The sequence below is a fragment of the Aedes albopictus genome, chromosome 1, assembly GCF_035046485.1.
Source record: "Aedes albopictus strain Foshan chromosome 1, AalbF5, whole genome shotgun sequence".
In the NCBI taxonomy this organism is placed as follows: Eukaryota; Metazoa; Arthropoda; class Insecta; order Diptera; family Culicidae; genus Aedes; species Aedes albopictus.
Window position 1 is genome coordinate 32634466 of NC_085136.1, and position 17999 is coordinate 32652464.

The 17999-nt window shown below is 36.6% G+C and overlaps 1 protein-coding gene and 1 long non-coding RNA gene across 7 annotated transcripts in view; one reads left to right on the forward strand and one right to left on the reverse strand.

The window, feature by feature from the left end:
- The window catches only part of LOC109422192 (signal transducer and transcription activator), a 388739-nt gene that overhangs the window by 280889 nt on the left and 89851 nt on the right, over window positions 1-17999 (reverse strand). The window lies entirely within an intron of this gene.
- LOC134284871 (uncharacterized) overlaps window positions 1-17999 on the forward strand; it is an 88400-nt gene that overhangs the window by 50011 nt on the left and 20390 nt on the right. The window contains exon 2 of the long non-coding RNA XR_009995985.1: window positions 1-17999. This exon is cut by the window's right edge and continues 20390 nt beyond it. This is a non-coding gene — a long non-coding RNA (uncharacterized LOC134284871).

The window sequence follows — 17999 nt, forward strand, 5'->3', positions numbered from 1 at the left end:
GTATTCCTCCAGGATTTTATCAAGGCATTCCAGGAATTCTCCAAGTAATAACTCAAGAATTTCTTCAGGAATTCCTCTAGCAATTTCTCTAGGAATTGATCCCGGATTCGCTCCTGGAAATCCGTCCGAAATTATGTCAGCAATTTTTCCAGAAAATCTTCTGAGGATTTTTTTTTTTCAGTAGCTATTCCAGGAAATTCTCCACGAAATTCTCCAGGGATTTTCCCAGGGATTCCTCTAGGAAATCCTTCAGAAGTTCCTCTAATGATTCTTCCAGCAGATCCTCTAGGGATTTCTTCAAAAATTCTTCCAGGAAATTCTCCAGGAATACCTTCAGGAATTTTTCAGGGATTCCTCCAGGGATTTATTCACAAACTGCTTCGAGGATTCTCCAGGAATTCCAGAAATTCCAGAAGGGATTCTTTCAGAAATAGAAAAATAATAGAATTCCTTTGGGGATTCCTCTAGAAAATTATCCAGTAATTCTTTCATGAATTCGTCTAGAGGTTTCTCCAGGGATTTCATCATTGATTCCTCCAACAGTTCCCACAGTAATCCCTCTAGGAATTCCTCCAGACATTCCTCCAGGATTTTATTCAGGAATTTCTGCAGGAACTCTTCCGGGAATTCCTCCAGGAATTACCCCAGGAATTTCTTCAAAAATTGCTCCTGGACATCCTTCAGAAATTATGTTAACAATTCCTCTAGGGATTCCTACAGGCCTTTCTCCATGAATTTCTCCTGAGATTCCATCAGGAATTGCTTCAGGAATTTCTCCAGAGATGCTCCCACGAATTTCTCCAAGGATTTTTCCATGGATGCCTCCAGGAAATCCTTCGAAGTTTCCTCCAGGAAATCCTTCAGCAGTTCCGCCAAGGATACTTCCAGGAAATCCTCTAGGGATTTCTTAAGAAATTCTTCCAGGAAGTTCTCCAGGAATACCTTCAGGAATTTTTCAGGGATCCCCCAGGTATTCCTCCAGGGATTTGTTCACAAATTTCTTCAAGGATTCCCCCGGAGTTTTCTTCAGGAACTCCTTCAAGGGTTTCTTTATTATTTCAAGAAATCCTCTTGGAATCTCTCAAGGATTTTTTTTTCAGAAATTTTTCCAGGAATTCCTCCACGATTTTTTTCAAGGATTGCTCCAAGAATTCATTCAAGAAATCTCTCCAGGAATTCCTGTTGGGTCTCATCCAAGAATTCTTCCAGGAATTTGTTCAGAAGTTTCTCCAGGCATTCCTCCAGGATTCTCTTGAGAGATTTTCCCAGGAATTAGTTCAGGTTTCCTCCAGAAATTTCATCAGGGATTTCTACAAGAATTCCTCCAAGGATGCCTTCTGAAATTTCTCTAAGATTTCCTCTAGGAATTCCTCAAGAGCTTTCTTCTGAAATTTTCCTAGGCATTCATCCCAGAATTCCTCCGGGAATTTCTCCAGAATTCCCTCCAAGGAATCCTCCAGAAATTCATCTAGGATTTCTTCTAGTATTTCCTCATGAGATCTCTTCAGATATTTCTCTAGGTATTCCTCCCATAACTTATACAGAAATTCGTCAACGTATACTGTCAGAAATTCTTCCAAGGATTACTCCGGGAATTACTCCAGGGATTCATCCAGGTGTTTCTTCAGGGATTTATCGAGGAAGTCTTCCAGGGATTGCTCCAGAAATTCCTCAAATGATTTCTTTAGAAATTTCTCTCAGGTACTCTTCAAAAATTCATTCAGGAGTTTCTTCGGAAATTACAGAAATCCTTCAATCATATTTTCAGGGATGTACCCAAGAACTTCTCCAGGAATACCTGATGTTTTTTTTGTTAATTATTTCAAGAATTTGTGGAGAACTTCAGGTATCAGGTATCAGCCTATGATTCAAAGAAGGAAAAATCTCTGACAATAATTTTCTCAGTTTCAACGCCAACTAATCCCTTAACGGTAAAACTAGAAAGAATAGTATATGATTAAAAGAAGGAAATATTTCTGATGATCATATTGGCAGCTACCATGTTATCCAGAGTTTGCCCACGCCTCCAAATCCTTTTGATACTAATTCGGCCAAACGGCATTCGGCCAAACGGCATTCGCCCAAATGGCCGGACACCCGGAACAACTGCAGTCAGTTAACATACCAAAACAGGAATACCTGTCAAAAGCCTTTGGAAAACTTAAGGATATCTACAGTTTGTTTTGTATTCGTTTTCAGGTAACTGGTCAAGATGTAAATGTTTTGTACGTATCAATTTCGTATGGATTAGAGTAGCCCACACTTATATGAAAAACACAACTTCTTCTTGTTTTTAGCGTGACATCTCCGCTGCTACCTCCGCCAATAACAATTTTGCATGTTCATATCATGTGGCTGGCACGAAGATACTCTATGACCAAGAAAGTCAAGAATTTCCATAACAAAGAGTTCCGGTCCAGGGGAAGGAATCCGTTACCCTCAGCATAATTTTTTGGTTTATTTTTGGTTATTTAAAAAAATATCCTATTCGTTATACAGGGGATACTCAAAATAACTGGGACAGGAAAAGTTTTCACTTTTCAAAAAATGTTCAACTAGCTGTAACTTTTTGAATAGGGCATCAAATATTCTCAAATTTTTACTGTAAGTTCATCAACTAGTTGTGTATCAGTGGTCCAAATTTGAAAAAGTTCGGGCTATTCTACACGAAGTTAAAAATATTCTAGAAAAAGGTATAATTATCCGATAGCCAACTTTGAGCTGTTATATCTCCGGATTCAATAAACCGAATGCAATGAAAATTTGGTCGTTTATGACTAATATAATGAGCTATTTAAAACTTTTGACTAAACTTAAATTTTTTTACACGAAAGAAAAATTTAACGATTAGATTATTTTCCTAATAAAACGCCAATTTATCCAAAACTTCATCATCGTTTCAAAATTCAAGATAATAGTTATAGTTCATTGAAATTCCCTCTAATTGATTTGAATATATTAATGTTTCGAAGGAAAGCAACCAAATGGCCGGCATTATATTGAAAAAGTAATGGAATGCATATGAAAAATAGATAAATTTAGTAAAAAAACATAGAATATATGAAATCGTTATAACTTTTTTTCTTATTAATAATTTCAAATTAAGTCAAATGTTTTTCAAAGTTCATTATATCAGTCATAAATGATCAAAATTTCATTGCAATCGGTTTATTGAATCCGGAGATATAACAGCTCAAAGTTGGCTATCGAATAATTATACCTTTTTCTAGAATACTTTTAACTTCATGTAGAATAGCCCGAACTTTACCAAAATTGGACCACTGATAGACAACTAGTTGATGAGCTTACAGTAAAAATTTTAGAATATTTGATGCCCTATTCGAAAAGTTACAGCTAGTTGAACATTTTTTGACAAGTGAAAATTTTACCTGTCCCAGTTATTTTGAGTATCCCCTGTAGTTTCTTTCATTGTTAACAATTTTATGTAAAATAAATCGCTTTCCAAAGCTCATTATATGTCATTGACATGTCATGCCAGTACCGATTGAAGTGATGCTTGCGATTCCAGGAACCTCTCCGTACTTGGTTGTTCTCTTACATTCGCCCTGGAAGTAGGTAACGATTCGCAAGACCGTGCTACTCAGTCAGCTCAGCAGCAGCCATTGTTTTCACTTCGATGTCTTCGTGGCTGTTGGCTGCTGGCTGCTGGAACCGAGCCAATTCGGATGCAATATGTATCTAGGCGTACATAGGTATCCGTTTCGGGGTGGTGGGTTGTAGGTTTTTGGCGGCTTTACATACTGGAAGGTATCGCATTCAGAGCAGCTTTCCCCGGAATCGGGGCTCCGTTGGCATTCGTTGGAAAGCCAAAGAACTTTTCAGCTCTTGAAAACGTTTCAATTCTAGGAGAATTTTTGGAAAGCTTGATACAATATCATGATAAAATATCAAAAAATATTTCATTCAAAGCTGAAGGATGAACAACATCTATTTCAACAATAATATAAATAAGAAAAGCAAGACAAAGCCTGTATCCGCAATAATTGGGAAGCGCAAACACGTCAAAGGGTACATGAATATTGCCCAAATTTGACCTGTGAACTTCTGACAGTGTAGGGAAATTGAACCCTGCAAAATTCCATACAATCCGGAGCAGCACATTTTGTTTATAGACACTATAAACCATAGCGATCTTAGGGGATTCAGAGGGTTTCAGTGTCGTTTCAGGAAGTTTCAGACGACGTTTAAGGTACTTTAGGGATGTTCTAGGGCGTTTCAAGGGAATTGAGTGACGGTCCCAGAAAAATTACTAGGGACTTTAAGGAGTTGGGAAACTCATGAAACCTCTGCCCTGAAACGCATTTTAACTCAAATTCATTAAAAAAAAAACTGCTCTAGAATCAATCGCAACGCCCTGAAAACCATCTGAAACGTCAAGAAACCCCGTGAAAGCCCCTGAAACCCCTCAAAACGCTTTTGAAACCCTCTGATAACCACTGCAAACCACTAAAACGCTATCGAAACCGCTATTAAAACCCTCTTGAACGTAACTGAAAATCTTCTGAAACGTCCTAAGGGGCTGTCCATAAACCACGTGGCCATGAGGGGGGGAGGTTCGGCCAATGACCATTTTGTATGGACAAATAAAAATTTTTGTATGGACTAATGACCACGCGGGGGGGTTTGAAAAGTCCCAAAAAAATGACCACGTGGTTTATGGACAGCCCCTAAGACTCTTTGAAAAGCCCTGAAACCTCCCAGGACTCCCCTCGGAAATTCTCAACGACGCTCCTGAAACAACCCTCAAACCGGTTGAAATTCCCTCTTGAAATGCCCCTGAAATCCCATGAAGCACGCCAGAATCCACCGCGGGGAACACCACTGAAACTCATCTGAAATCCCTCTTTAACCGCTTCTAGTACCCCCTTAGACTTCCCCTGGATATCCTCCGAAACGTGCCTGAAACAATCTTGCGTAGAATCGAGTACAGAGAAAAGTACATAGACAGTGCATACCCCATGTTGATGACCAATTAGTCTTGTAGGGGTTTTGAGAACCGTCATAAAACCTAATACCGTTTGTTTTGGTTTCATGATGTTTCCAAAAACCTTTTTTAGTCAAGTCTGCTTGACTACTAAAAGTTACTGAGCTCAGGACACAGGAGACTTCCAGTGCACGGCAAAATAATAAGTGTACAAAACACAATCGATTGCACGTACTCCCCTTTTCGAGTAGATTGTGCTGTCCCACAAAGAGTTTCGAGTCGCACCCTATCGCTGGACGTTGAAGGGGATATTGCAGGGTACTTTAACGGTTTCTGGGACGTTTTAGCGGGAATCAGGGAGTTTCAGATAAGTTTCAAGAGATTTCATGGGGTCACTGGGGTGTTTCTGAGGGATTTTGAGGACGTTTCAGAAGGTTTAAGAGGCGAGTTACGGAAGGTTAAAAGGAGTTTTGGGAGGTTTCAATGAGATTCAAGAGGTATCAGTTGGCTTCTGAAATTGGGGAGGGGAGGGGGTGATATTCACAACCAGCTCCCCTCTAAAGCTTTCATGAAACACATCTAATATGCCGCAATTTCTCTTGAAATAACTCAGAAATCTCCTAGGAGTCCCTGAAACACCTCTAAACTTCCAGAAATCCCTGAAACTTCCTAAAATCCTGTTTCCTTCTGAATATCTTTAAAATTCTCTGAAACTTGTTGGAGACCCGCTGAAGCCCTGAGACCTCCTGAAATGCCATTGAAATCTACTAAACCCGCTGAAACGCCCTTGCAATCCATGGGGTTCAGAAGTTCACTAGGCGGTTTCTAGCGGGAAGAAGGGTTTCAAGACGATTCAGTGGGATTTACGAGGTATCAATCGGCTCCAGACATGTTTTGGGGGTTGCATGAGATCTTCAGGACAGCCCTCCTCCATGAATACTCTGAAGCTCTCATGAAACACATCTGAGATCCCCCTATGTTTCTTGAAATAGCTCTGAAACCCCTAGAAATTTCTTGAATACCTCTTAAAACCCCTGACACCTCATGAAATCCTGTCGCTCACTAAATCATTTTAAAATTCCCTGAAAAACGCCCCGTGAAACGCTCTTGACACCCACTAAAACCCAATGAAACCCCATTGAAACCTTTAGCAACATTCTTAAACCAGCTGAATACCCCTTAATCTCCCTTGAATGCTCCTGAAACCACTCTGGACCTTCCAGAACTGGCTATGAAACCTGCCCAAGCTTGCTAAAGCTCCCAGAAATCAGCATTTCTGAAATATCTCTGAAATATCTTTGAATCCCCTGGAATCCTATTCAACAAACGATGAAATTTGTGAACTTTTCCCTCGGTAATTCTTAGAGAAAAGCCCCGGAGGAATCCATTGAAAAATCATATCCATATATAAAATCCTAGAGTTGTCTGCCCTGCCGTCACGCTGTGAAATGTTTCATTGAAATGTTTCACAGAATAAAAGCTACAATAATCATTGCACTGGAGCATTGCACCTGTGTTGAATTAGTGTATCATTGCAATGGTGCATCGTTGCATAAGTACATCATTGCATAGGTGCATCGTTGCAGTGTTGGTGCATCGCAGCATTGATGCATCGTTGCATTGTTGTGCCGTATCATTGGTGCATCGTTGAATTGGTGCATCATTGCATTGGTACATCATTGCATTGATACATCGTTGCATAGGTGCATCGTTGCATTGGTGCATCATTGCATTAGGGCATCGCTCCATAGGTGCATCGTTGCATAGGTGCATCGTTGAATTGGTGCATCATTGCATTGGTACATCATTGCATTGATACATCGTTGCATAGGTGCATCGTTGCATTGGTGCATCATTGCATTAGGTCATCGCTCCATAGGTACATCGTTGCATAAGTGCATCGTTGCATTGGTACATGTTTGAATTGGTGCATCGTTGCATTGGTGCATCATTGCATTAGTACATCGTTGAACAGGTGCATGGTAGCATTGCTGCATCGTTGCATTGTTGGGTCGTGGCATTGGTGCATCGTTGAGTAGGTGCATCATTAGATTGGTGCATCATTAAACTCGTGCATCGTTGCATTGATCAATCTTTGAATTGATGCATCGTTGCATTGATGCAATGTTCCATTGATGTATCGTTCCATTGACGCATCGTAGGATTTGTAAAGCATTGTTTTTATAAATCATTTCAGCAGTTTCTAGAATTTTCTTTCCATTCTATGGTTCAGAACCCTACAACAGTAATTTACAGTCAAGAGGTGGATACTTGAAAGTATACCTTCTGGCGCTTCTCAATGAGATGCCTAATGTTGTGAAATATTTCACATATGCATTGATCTAATGGCTTTCGTGAAATCTTATGAAAGGTTTCCTTCTGGAAGATTCTGTGAATAAAAATCATAGCTATTAAACCCCAGAGTTTTTTGTCCATCCAACACGCTTTGAAATGTTTCGTTGAATTGTTCCACACGGTATGACAGTTATACAAGTATTATCTCTGCATTGGTCCGACGTGCATTGGTGCATCGTTGCATTGCTGCATCAATGCTGTAGAAAGGTCTAGAAGTTTCTTCCATTCCATGATTTAGAACCCTACAACAGTCCGATATACTAATCAAGGTTGGATGCATAATACTATACCTTCTGGCGCTTCTCAAAGAGGTGCACCATGCTGAGTGAAATATTTCACATATGCATTGTCACATTAGCCTTCAAGAAAGCTTCTAGAAATTCAAGTATTTCAACCAGTGGCGATTCGCTAACCTCCAATCTACCTGTTCGACGATTGCAAATTCTTAAATTTTCTCAATAAATTGCCTTGTAATTTGTAGAAAATGGCGAGAACAATCGTTTCCGTCTATTTTCAATTTGATTATGACCCTAAATTCCCCGAAAGTGCAAGTTTAAGGATCGTTGAACAGGTAAAAAGTGAGGTTACGAGACGCCATTGATTTACACGAAAATCATGGAAAATGTTTGAACCTTACTCCTTTGCCGTAGCTTCTAAGCAAATTTCAAAAGAATTCTGCTAGAGTTCTACAAAAATATCATGCAAGATTTCTGTCTGCAAACATTTCAGGATAATTGAAGAAAAATTCCCACAAAAACAAATATTAGAATTGTTTAATAGAACGATTCTTCCGATAATTAGAACGATTCTTCCGACGTATGAGACATATTTCGAAATCATCTGGAAGTTCAGATAAAATTACAACTTTTAGAGGAACGGACATCGGCTCTCTGTATCGAGTCTTGGAGCCGTCACATGAACTACGAATTGTACCAAGTATATAAATAAATGGATATAGTGAAGCGAATTAAACACGGCAGACTGCGGTGGGCTGGGTACTTAGCTCGTATGCCGGAGGAACGACAAGCTCTGAATATTTAGCAGAGAACCAAGAAGGGGCCGTCGGTTTCACGGTAGGCCGCGCAAACGTTGACTTTTTGCATTTTAAGAGTATGTTCACGGCTATTGGAACCGATTGGCCCAGAACCAGAGACCAGCGGAGGCTGTTGTTTTATTCTGCGTGGACTCGCCACTACGAGTTATAGCCCATCAAATGTCAGTAAGTATTCGGCAAAATAGAGAGCGTAACAGGAGAGAGCAGTCAAGAAAAGGAATCACCACACGAAGAGCAAAATATCATTTTTTAGGAACAAAATACTATGGAATAGAATAATATGCGGACATTTACGAAACAGTCAACGGCTTGCGGGCAAAACGGCGCTGTTAGCCGTTATGTGCAATGGCCGAGAAAGTATGTTGCTGATAGACAAAACTTTGGTAACTGAAGGGTGGAGAGCCTTTCAAGCTTTTGTATCAGTGGATTTGGTAAATAGAAAGGCTTTTGCTGACCCGACTAGGAAATTGTAACAAATACATAACATAATCGTAGCAGACCATGATATTTATAACTCATTGGGATATAATCATGTTCAACATCCTCGGTGTTTTCAAAATATTGTACCTCAATTATATTACATTATGTTATAAATGTTGTTTGATAACTTATTGTATTATAATTTAGTTTTGAGTCTTCGACATTTGAAAAATAATGTTACAAAATCATATCAAATTCTGATAGTTGATATAATTTTGTGCTGAAATCATATCATATTTTGTTATAATTTTGATATGATTATAACAAAATAGGTTATAATCTTGATTAGATCAGTGCACTTTTTGTTAAAATTTTAGTTATTTTAACATCATCCTGCATCTAGTTTATAATATAATTATTTATAAAAAAAAATATTATAACATCATAACACAATATGATATAAACTTGATATAATTTTCCGGTCGGGGGGCCTTTCATGTCTGGTAAACATTCAAAATTAAATTTGGCCCCTACGATCAACACAACGCACCGGTTGTTAACTAGAATTAGTCGAATTTGACTTTGTAACTTTTGAATAATAGAGAAAAATCTTGTAATCGAGCATTTTTTTCAAGAATTTTGAGAAATTGATAAAGAATCCTGTTTAAAAATTTCTTAAAATTCCAAAGACCACCTCTGACAGCGGTTAAAGACAACGTGTCAGATATTTTGTCATTCCCTCCACATTTCTCCGCTACAGCCAAATGGTATGAAGAAAGCTCGACCTGCCAACGAGGACGGCTAGAAATCGATTGGACACCCCGTTCGTGAACGACACGTGCCGATGATGCTCCGATTCCGATGGTTTGTTTGTTTTTATGCCGAAAAGAACAAACTCCGGAGGCGCTCGCTCAGATGACGGAGGAAAGCAAAATGATCGGTTTCCTTGGTAGGTATATCTGGTTGGATGGATACTGAATCAAACCCGACCCGGAAGATTCAATCAAATATATAACATAATTATAACTAACCATGATATTTATAACTTATTGTGATATAATCATGTAGAACATCTTTGGTGTTTGAAAATGTTTTAACTCAATTATATCATATTTTGTTATAAATGATGTTCAATAACTCATTGTAAAATAATTTAGATATCATTCTTTGACATCCAGATAATATTTTTACACAATTGTATCAAAATATGATACAAACTAGTTTTCTAGAAGCTAAAATTTATATCATATTGTGTTCTAATTTTGATCTTCCTCTAACAAAATAGGTTATTATTGTGTTTAGACCGGTGTACTTTTTGTTACAATTTTAGTTATTTTAACATCATCCAACATCTAGTTTATAACATAATAAGTTATAGAAAAAAAATAAAACATCATAACACAATATGTTATAAACATGTTATGTTTTTCTAGTCGGGAAGTATGTACATCGCTCTCCAGACTTTTCCGAATTGATGGAATGAAATGTGATGGCTAGAAGCAGATATGTACCGACAAAACAAGCTTTCGTTTTGAATGTAGATGAGAAGAAGGCTTTCCCTCCCTGCTGTCAAGAATTGCGGGGGAATGGGACTGAAGATGATAAATTTTGCAAATTGTAATTAGGTCTGAAGCATTTTGAAACAGTGCCTTTGTAATTCTGAATCATTGAATTTCTATGAAGAAAGTCATGAATTCGATTGTGAAAGCGAAAAACTCTCTTATATCCTTGGAAAACCTCAAACTTTCGCCTATAAATATTTAGAGAAGCACAGTACACATGACTTAAGCCTAGGCTTGATGGTTCCCATTTCTCCGTAATGAACACATTTCAGAATCTTCTCCAATGGTTGTTCGAAACTGAGCGATTGCCCCGAAGCGCAACACCATAGTCTCTTTCTCCGACATGCGCTCCGCTTAATTATTCAAAAGCGAACAAATTACCTTCTGGCCGTATTTGCCATCCTCCATTCCTAGAAAAGCCCGAAATTTTCCCATCCAGCCGTCTCCGTGGTGAGTGAGTACTTGCTCGCTCCAATCACCATCATCTCTAACCGATGACGACATAGACGATGGAGATGAGAGGATGAATAATATGACGGGTTACAAATCGAGGAAGGCGCCTCGAGGCGATTCGGATGAAATGCAACACAAGGGCTGCCTTTGTGCCAAGAAGGTCAAAAAATTACATTCCATTGACATCTCGCCATGCGAGATTGGGTAGCCGGCATTCCAGGACCCACCAGACTGGAAAAATTCTAACAAAAATATAACATAATTATAACAAACCATGATATGTACAACTCATTGTGATATAATCATGTTTAACATTTTTTGCATTTGAAAATATTATAACTCAATTGTATCATATTATGTTATAAATGTTGTTTAATAACTCATTGTGAAATAATTTAGTTTTGATACTTTGACATACAGGACATCATTTTACACAATTATATAACAATTATTCTTGAAGCTAAAACTAATATCATATTGTGCTATAATTTTGATCTTATTATAACAAAATCGGTAATTATTTTGATTAGATCGGTGTACTTCTTGTTACACTTTTAGTTATTTTAACATCATCCTGCATCTAGTTTATAACATAATAAGTTATTGACAATTTTGATAACATCATAACACAATATGTTACAAACTTGATATAATTTTCTAGTCGGGTAAGTATTGGAAAAATTGCATAATATTCTAACTTGAGCTGTGATATTGGATGTATCTACGTATATGGAAATCATATATATCCTAATCAAGACCAAAAGCTGAGAAAGCCAAAACCCCAAGATGCAAAAAAAAGGAAGAAGCGATCAAATCTCCCAAGCCAGAATTCAAATTTAGATTTATTTATTCCACTGTTTTGTACTTAAACATTTTCTAGATAATTTCTAAAACTTTGCTTATCGAGCAAATTCACACTGCTGAAACTTCCTATGAACGAAAGAAGCGAAAATCTGCGTTAAATTCCAATTAGTTGCAAAGGAGTTCTGAAAAGCGCCAATGTGCAAAGCGCTCAGACCTTAAACAGCTTCCTATAGAAGAAAGAATGGTAAAAATAGTGTATACTCAACAGACGTAGAGACAGATGACACTATAGAATACAAAAAATAAATCGGAAAGAGCTCACCAATTTCTATATCGTCGGTTAATCGCACCCACACTTCGATTTCTCTCCATCTTTGCGCCAAACAATGTACTCTTGGTAAAAGATCAAGCACTTTCCGCTCACCGTTACTGCCCGCATGATGCAGATGCACGCACTTACAAACTAGTCGCGCGCGCGCTCACTGTTAACGCTTTGCGCCGAATAACGCACCCACGGCAAGGCATCTTCCGAAACTAGCCGCAATTACGCTCACTGCTTAATTTTCGCTTGAAGCTACCAGAAAAGAATCTTCCTAAGCTACCCAACTAGAAGATTCTAACAAAAATATAACATAATTATAACAAACCATGATATGTATAACTCATTGTGATTTAATCATGTTTAACATCATTGGTGTTTAAAAATATCATAACTCAATTGTATCATATTATGTTATAAATGTTGTTCAATAAGTCATTGTGAAATAATTTAGTTCTGATCGTTTGACATTCAGCACATCATTTTACACAATTGTATCAAAATATGATAGAAACTAGTTTTCTTGAACCTAAAATTTATATTATATTGTGTTATAATTTTGATCTGATTATAACAAAATAGGTTATTATTTTGATTAAATTCACCGGTTTTTGTTACAGTTTTAGTTATTTATAACAAAATAAATTATAGGAAATTTTCATAACATCATAACATAGTGTGTTATAAATTTGATATATTATTCTAGTCGGGTAGCCTTACATTATGATCATTGTTTAAGTTTTGCGTCTAACAATGTACGAAATCTTCAGAATCCTAAAGTATACACTGTCACTGTTAATGTTTTGCGCCGAATCACGTACTCGCGGCAAGGAATCTTTCGAAACTAAGCCCATCCACGCTTACTGTTTTTACTTTTTGCTTTCTTTCGTCGAAAAACAAACACCCAGCAAATCTAGCTCAAATCTAGCTTCGCACCCGACTAGGAAGTTCTAACAAAAAATATAACATAATTATAACAAACCATGATATTTAAAACTCATTGTGATATAATCATGATCAACATTCTTGGTGTCTTCGAAATACTACAACTCAATTATACCACATTATGATCTACATGCTGTTTGATTACTCATTGTAATATAATGTAGTTTTGATTCTTTGACATTTGGACAATAATCTAACAAAATTGTATCACATTTTGATAGAAACTAGAAATCCTGAAGCTAATATTCATATCACATTCTGTTATAATTTCGATCTGCTTATAACAAAATAGGTTATTATCTTGATAAGACCAGAGTGGTTTTAGTTATTTTAACATCATCCTACATCTAGTTTATAACACAATAAGTTATTGAAAAATATTATAACATCATAACATAATATGATATAATTTTGATATAATTTCCTAGTCAGGCAGACACTCACAGCTTACGTTTTGTACCTATCCACGTATTGACTTTGTTTTGCCCAAGCAGCAAGTCACATTTGAGGTAGAAATCTCTAGAAAAAAAAACATGCATTTCCGCAGTAAGATTCCTCTAGTATTTCTTCATAAAATCATTTTAACCTGAAATGAGATTCACCCGAGTTATCAAACCACATTTATAATATAATGTGATATAAATGAGTTATAGTATTTTAAAACCACCAAGGATATTGAACACAATGTGTTATGAATATCATGATTTGTTATGATTATGTTATATTTTTGTTACAAATAAAATCGATGTCGGAAGATTCTTCAGATATTTCATCAGGAGATTCATTCCTGAAGAAATTGCGATTCTTCCGGGAATTGATCCAGGTATTATTCCAGAACTTCATTAAGAGATCTATCTAGGGCTTCTTGCATGGTTTCTCCAGGCATTCTTTGAAGTATTCAACCAGGAATTCAATTGAAAATTCTTCCGCACATACCTCTATGACTTCCTTCGGCGAATTTCCATGCATATCTTCATTTATTTCTCCAAAAATTTTATTAGGTATTTATCCACTAATTTACTTCAGAAATTATTTTAGTAAATCTATCACTAGTTCTTCCAGCACTTCATTGAGGAATCCAATTGAAAATTTCTCCACTAACTTTATCAGACGTTCCTCCAAGATTTTCTTCAGGGATTACTCCACAAATTTCTTCTGGAGTTTATTTAGAATTTTTATCAAAAAGATTCCTTTTGCAAGTATTTTTCTTTTTAAATATTCAGGAATTCTCCCTGGACTTACTTTAGAGATTCCTCGGGTCAACAAACGAAGACTAGAAAGCAATTCCGAATAAAAGTTGTTAGGTTTTATGATGATTCTAAAAACCTCTACAAGACTTATTGGGGGGTTATTTAGAGATTCTTCGAAGATTTTCATCAAAGATACCTACAGGAATTCCATCAGAGATTTTTCAGAAATTCCTGCAAAGATCTTTCCAGGAATTCTTCCATACATATTGCCTATTTTACTGGCATTTTACCAGGTTTGCTGGTATGTCTGAAACATACTGGAAAAACTTGTAATTAGAAGGCACGAAATGTTGCTAATTGGCAAATTGAGAGATGAAATTTGTGAAAAAAAATCACGTTCTGGTGGGGTTCGAACACACGACTCCGTATTCGCTCCGTATTCTAAGCCGAAAAGAGAGATGAGTTTGTGAAATAGGAGTGTTCACGGTGCGGCTTCGGAGTCAGTTTGGCTTTCTATTCCGCAGAACCATTACCTGTCCTGTGGCTTAGTTGGTTAAAGCGCCGGTCTAGCGAATACGGAGTCGTGGGTTCAAATCCCACCACGCGATTTTTTCACAAATTTCATCTCTCAATTTGCCAATTAGCAACATTTCGTGCCTTCTAATTACAAGTTTTTCCAGTATCTTCCAGGGTTCTTTCCGGGATTCCTCAAGAACTTCAGGAATTTTTCCAGGAATTCCTACTGGATACCCTCAGAGATCTAGATATTTAGATATTTGTTCAGGAATACTATTGAATTCCTTTACCATGAGATTATTTCAATAATTTCTCTACAGATTTTTTTCAGAAATTCATTTAGTGATTCTTCCACTAATTCTTTCAGGATATTATTAATCCCATTGAAAATATCTTCAGGAATTTAGAAACTTATCCAAAAAATGGATCATGATCTTCTCCAGAAATTTCTTCAGAAATGTCTCCAGAAATTCTACCATAAAGATTCATGTTGCAAGTTTTCTTCTCGGAATTCTTGTAAAATCTTTTTCGGAATTTTCCCTTCACTTACTGCAGGGATTTCTTGGATCACGAAACAAAAATTGGAAAGCAATTTTGTGGTGATTTTACTCGGGTTTCCTTCTGATTCTTCCAATGTATTTTTCAGGAATTCCGCCATAATTTTTATCAAAGATACCTACAGGAATTCCTTTTGAAATTCTTAGAGGAATTCCTGCTGTGATGGTTCCAGGAATTCTTGCAAGGACTTTTCAAGGATCACTCAAGGAAATTTTCCCAGGAATCCCTATGACTTCCTTCAGGGATTGCTTAAGAGATTTGTCTAGAAATGTGGAATTCCATTTCCATGAGGTTCTTTCAGAAATTTCTCAAATTTTTTTCAGAAATTCCTTTAAAATTTCCACTTATTTTTCCAGGACATCCTTCAGTAACCCATTGAACATTTCATCGAGAATTGCTTCAGACATTCCTCCAAGATTTTCTACAGGTATTCCTCTAGAGATTTCTTTAACAATTACTTCAGAATTTTAATCAAAAAGATTCCTTTTGCAAATATTCTTCTATGAATTCTTGTAAAAATATTCTTGAATTTCCCCTTTCACTTACTAGAAAACTAGACAGCTATGCTATAGTGATTATTCCAGGGATTCCTTCAATTTTTTACAGCGTTTCCTCCAGGATGTCATAATAAGATGAGATTCCATTAATTTTTGCAGAAATTTCTCTAGATATTGATTCAACGATATCTCCGAAAATACATGTTGGTATTTGTATCCACGAACTGTTTTCAGAGATTCCTCCAAGAATTCCTTCAGGAGTTCCCGTACGATTTTTTTTACTTTATTGTTTATTCAGGGGTCTCTTAACAAATTCATTCGTAGATTTATCCAGGAATTCTTCAAAAATATTAGCATCAATAACCAAAAGGGTTTTCTCCAGCAATTTTCCTACAATGATCCTTCCAGGAATTGTTGCAGGGATTTTGCGGGATCCTTTGTTCAGGATTATCTTCATGAATTCCATTTCCATGAGATTCTTTCAGAAATATTTCTAGAGATTTTTTTCATGAATTCCTCCAAAAACTGCTTGAGGGGTTTGTCCAAGATTTTTTGCAGAAAAAATCTCCACGAACTCTTTCAGAGATTTCTCTGGGATTCGAGGGTTCCTGAACGATTTATTTTTCTTTATGTGTTTCCTTAATGCTCCCTTAACGAATACCTTCTAGAATTTCTCCAGGATTCCTGAAGAACTTTCTTTAAAAAAATATTCTCATGAATAGCCTCCAGTAATTTCTTTAAGACTTTCTTAGTTGATTTCTCATAGAACTCCAACATCTCTGAAATTCTTTCAAGGATTCATCCAGGCTTCTTCAGGGATTTCTCCACATATGCCTATACAATTACCACAGCAATTTCTTCAAGAATTTTTCCAAAAACTACTTTAGCGTTTCTTGTAGATTTCTTGTCGTTCAGGAATTCTTCCGGGTATACCGTCAAAGATTACGTAACATATTTCTTCAGAGGTTTTACTTGGAATTCCACCAATAATCCCTTTAAATATTCTACCATGAATTTCTTGAAAATGTTTTCCATAGATTGCTACAAACATTCATCCGGAGACTTTTTTTTAAGAATTTCGGTTAGAATACAGAAGGAGAATTTCTAGAAGAATACATTAAAAATGTCTACGGAACACCACCAAGATTAAGATTCTCACCTCAAATTCGATAAGGAAATCACACTGATGAATCCTCTTCTCTTAGGAGCCTAGAACTGAACCTGCTGCCCAGCATAGTGTTCTATGAGTATTTATACAATTATTAACTGAAGGCTTTTTTGTATATTGCGTAGCAGGCACGAAGATACTCTATGTCAAAGGAAGCAAAGGAAATTTCCTTGGAGAGAAGTTCCTGCACCTGGAAATCGAAACCGTCATCCTCAGTATGTTTTTTACCGCATCGGCTATATTTACAGGGGGTGCCCAAAATGTTTGGGATAGGTAACTTTTTTTCTCTCACAAAAAAAGTTCAACATGCTGTAACTTTTCATAGAGTGCATCAAAAATTCTCAAATGTTGACTGCTTGTCAACCTATTATATGTGCATCATTGGTACAAATCTGAGCTGGATTGGTTAATCTTTCGCAAAGTTAGAACCGTTCTCGTAAAACACTATTTTTAAGACAACTAATTTTTTATCTGTCATATATCGGAAACCAGTGAACCGAATTGAATGAAATTTTTACCGTTTATCCAGAATTTATGTTGCAGATTTATTTAGGGCTTCCTCTAAGAGTTTTCCCAGTCAATTCTTGAAGTATTTCTGCACGAATTTCATTGACAATTCATCCATCCATACATCAACTTCCTTTTGCGATGCATTTCTTCACTAATTTCTCCAAAAAATTTATGTGTGAAGAACTAACCTAAAGGTTAAAATTCACAAAAGAAAGAAGACACAAAGAAAAATCCGAAAAAAAAACCATCAGATATTTATCCAAGAATTTGCTTCAGAAATTTCCTATATGATTCTTCCACGAATTCTTCTAGGACTTCCTTCAGGAATCCAAATGAAATTTCTCCAGGATGAAGAAATTTCAAGAGTAATTGCCGAATAAATTTTCAAGAAAAGCTAACTCGAAGCAGTTTACAAAAAAAAGCTACCTGTAACATTTTCAAATTTTCAATTGCCGGAGCAACTTCCCAACCAATAACCAAACAAGAGTTTCTGAAGAAATTAAAGAGCATTTCTAAAGGAATTGGTCAATTCAATACCCCAAAAAAATGCCGAAGAAGTTTCCAAAAAAGTTTTTGAAACAATTTTAAAGGAACTACCGAAATAATCTCGAAAACAAAAAATATTGCCGTAGAAGTTACCGAATGAATTTTCAAGAAATTTCGAAGAAAATTACTGAATCAATTCCCGAAAAAAATGTCTAAA